We start from the raw sequence: 4,141 nt of genomic DNA on the forward strand, positions 1-4,141 counted from the left end.
ATTGTGTCAGATATGTATTGCATGTAACGAATTTGTTATATATTTATTTTAATGACAACATTTGTTTGGAATAAGTTTATATTTAAAAATGTGCCTAGCTTACAGTGTTAGTGATGTATGTTGAAACTCCCGCCAATTCTCCAAGATTGTAAAATATTTGTGAATGCAAGAATTGACAATATATCCACTTCCGTAACCGGTTAAATATAGTTCAGTATTGTCCGAACTTTCGAGAAAATCTTTCCAGCGCCTGTAAAAGGCGACGTGCCAAAAAATACAAATAGAGAGCTTATGAGTCTGCTAGGAACCTGTTATAACTGTGTACGCTATAAACCGTGATTTTGCTAACCCTTATCAACCGGAAAATATATGACATTTGACCAGGAACAGTTATAAATTTCGAACGTCAGTGGATTCTCATTGGATGTTAGTATCTTTCCGAAAGTATTACTGAATTCCCATTGGACAGTAGTGGTTTTATGAAAATATTATCTTACTTCGACGGTCCAACAATTCGTTGTCTGACAAAGCTAGCTAGCTTCTCGGCAATTGTACATACATCGACTTCAAAACTCACTGGACATCAAGGAGACTATGAACTAGAAAGAAGATTTTATGTTGTTTGTAAGTTAGTTAAATTTTTGTTTTATAAAACTTTGCTTGTGGTAACTATTCGTAATAATTGTTGTTGTAAATTGTACTGTTGTATGTATATTAAAACATATTTGTGTAAAAATGAAGATGGTGTGTGTGTCAATCTTGTGTTGGCAAATAGCATAAATTAACTAAAATATCGGCTTTGGACTATTTTAAATTCTCAATACGTAACAGTGAGTATTGTCATTACTGCTCGTGTCTCTTCTTTACCTTTCAGGGTCCATTACTTCATTTTCACAGGATCCTACTCTGTGGCGAGTGTTGCCCAGGCAGGTGTGGTTTTCTCAAACCAGTTCCACACTAGCAACCCCTAATTCAATATACTTTATATAGGTGACTGACTGGGTGGTACCACTGTACTATGCTGGACTGCCACTCATGGACTATCATGAGTAAAACATAAGGGATCCTGCCCATCCCTGCCAATCATTGAATTGAATAAATTGGTGTCAGTTTGCTTATAAAGATCTAGGAAACTTGGCTCATCAATTGCACTGTTTCCAGATCATTTTTCCTCAGGACTCCCCAATGTGCATTACCCCTCAGATTCTACTAGTGGAGCTAGGGATTCCTTACCACACCCAGTTTCCAGTCACTGTTGTGGTGGACAGAGGTTGTTACTCCAGAGTGTTCAAGTAAATTCTTCCACTTTTAGAGAAGAGGGCGATGTTGGGGACCCCTCCTGCCCGGGACCCTAGATGTTGGTAGATGAGGCACCAGCCTATGCTGGGTACCTACTCATAGTACCAGTTCAGATTTTGATACTCGGCTATCTGGTTGGGTTGAGTGTAGCCATTCTTTTTGATCAATATTGGTTCAGTACACTGTCTTCTCATAATTCCGAATCTAGAGTGGTCCCAGCCCGGGTCCTTGATTGAGCACAGTTTATTCCACATCCTCCCCATAATTCTGGAGACAAAAGGAATTTATCCTGCCCACTTGGTTGGGGACTGAAGATGTGTGTTCATAATTCCAGGCTTGATGAGTTCTGTTTCCTCAGGTTGCATATGGCTTACGGGATCTTTTCATTTTGAGTTTGGGGTGTTGCCTTTTGGACTTCTTCAGGTTGAGGAGAAGGTTTGTCCTCTTCAGTGTTCCTTACCTTCTCATCATGATTCTGGTGGCTGGGAACACTTCACTCTATAGCTACAGGTTAGGATCCACTCACAAGTATATATATATATATATATATATATACTGCAGTACAACTGCCCTAGCCACCAATGTGGGATACAGGGACCATGGCCATATAATTCCAATCCTGAGCAGTGGAACCTTGGCTATCTGGTTGGGGCCTGGCCATTGGTGATGACAGATCATATAAAATTCCACTCACAGTACATGAATTAAGTTCCATGTTAAGAGCATATTTGTTCTGGATGTAGTACGGTTCCCTCACTAGGGTGCTAATCTTCCTTTGGCATGCCCACGTTCTATACAAATGGTTTCTGTATGGATAATGCCCTCACCGGCCCTTCCACCTTATCAACGTGGGATTCTAGCTATAGTAAGAGAGAAGGTAAGTATGTTTCAGAAGTTAACAATTTTTAAAATTTGAAATGTATTTCCAATAATACTTACCTTTTCTCCTGCCTTTCCTCCCCACTAAGAGCCAGTGATAAAGACAGCAAAATGGGTCAGTATCGAAAAAATGATAATATTATCTAAATGAGATGCTTATATATAGTACCAGGGTAGGGGGCACATTGACATAGTTGGAGAGTGTCACATGACAGATATCGCTTAGGGCAAATAAGTGGGGAGTAAAAGACTGGAGCAGGAGAAAAAATTCATACCAATGTGTAGATAGGCAAAGGAAGGAAACCATGGCAGTTGAGTAATAGCTGTAGTTAAGTATTATTGGAAATACATTTTCGATTTAAGAAAATGTTAAGTTACATTTTAAGAAGAAATAGTCATAAAGAAAATGTGAGAGTAGTTTTACAAAATATTTGTAACTTATAAAAATTTGAAGCAAAGTCCTATTATTTGAGATTGCTAAGAAACAAAAGGTGTATGTACTTAACTCTCTTGGGAACATTTAGGGAAGTTGAAAGCTATTTTCTTCCATAGGGTTTCATGCTAAGAAACTCTTTTACCTCAAATAAATTAATTTTAAAAAATTTCATTGAACAGTGTAAATATGATCTTAAATAAGTAATACTATTTGATTTCCACTTCATAGATTATACTAAGTTGTTACAATTTTTTAATATCAGACATTTTATTGTTTTCATTGTGTAGATCTTTACTTACAATTAGTGAACCATGTCTTGTTTAATATTAAAAGGTTTTACTCTTAATTATAAAGTTTGTGATTTTGTTGTTTGTTGTTAGTGATAAGTATTTTACAAATACCACAAATATATGTGCATCAAAAGGAGCAATATTGAGTAATATTGTCTCATTTCTGAAGGGCCTTGTGACTAGAATGTCCAGATTGTGAATCTAGGGATTTGTAGTTCATAACCTGTTGCTATAAAAATGTACTTCATACTTTGGAGATTTAGAATGATGGGCAAATCACAGTATTTGATCATGCATGAGGCAACCCACGAATTATTGGTGGGTGATTTGGATTACCTGCCTTCCCTCTTAAACAAAATACTTTCAGAATCTTCTAAGGAAGGGACTTTTTTTTATTACTGAGCACAATAACATTGTATATAATAGCACTACATTTTTTAAAATTTACTTCTTGAGAGTTTAAATATATATATATTGTAATATGAAACATAGCCCTTAAAAGTTGTTCTAAGTACATTTTAATCCTATAAATCTTTTAACTTAAAACATTTAACATAGAGGTTCATACCAACAAAAAATATTTAGAATAAATAGCAAAAACAAAAATTTAAGGGAACTTTAATTTACTTCATATTAAAGAAAGCATCTCCATTTTGAATGATCACCAACACTAAATAATAACATCAACTTGTCATTACTTTGATAAATTCCAGATTCCCAGTTTTTTATGTGATTATTATCATTATTTTAAAGATGCAATGTTTATACTTATATTTAAGCCTTTCTTTATAATAGTTTATCTTAACATTATTACACGTATGCCCCACTTATGTTTTATTGTACTTTCCATTATATTGTTACTGTTTATGTCTGTTAGTTCTAAACTTTTGATTGTGTAAGAAAACTACTCACTAGCTAATGGTGTCTTTTGTAGTTAGAATATTATGAACTAACTATTTAAGGGTTTAACACTGATGGAATTTGAAGCAATCCTGAAGTGTTTTCTGGTATTACCCTGTTTTTAATTTTTATTATCATACTTCATAAATATAATGAAACTTGTTAATGTTTCTATACAGTTATTATGCCCATATAGAGGTTTAAAAGAATTTTAGAAAGAAAAAAGTTTCTGACTACTGGCCACAAGCTTGAAGGCTTATTACATTTGAGATGGTAAAAGTCAAAGGAAAAGGAATATCAGTGGTGCCCCTTTGGTCCAAAAAGGGTTAATAGAGCC

The 4,141-nt window shown here is 34.9% G+C and overlaps 1 protein-coding gene across 1 annotated transcript in view; it reads left to right on the top strand.

Annotated features, from left to right (window-relative positions):
* LOC106461692 overlaps nucleotides 1-4,141 on the top strand; it is a gene marked incomplete at its 3' end in the record, with an annotated part of 86,452 nt that overhangs the window by 81,188 nt on the left and 1,123 nt on the right. The window lies entirely within an intron of this gene.

This window comes from Limulus polyphemus, unplaced genomic scaffold (genome assembly GCF_000517525.1).
Source record: "Limulus polyphemus unplaced genomic scaffold, Limulus_polyphemus-2.1.2 Scaffold1012, whole genome shotgun sequence".
Lineage (NCBI taxonomy): Eukaryota > Metazoa > Arthropoda > Merostomata > Xiphosura > Limulidae > Limulus > Limulus polyphemus.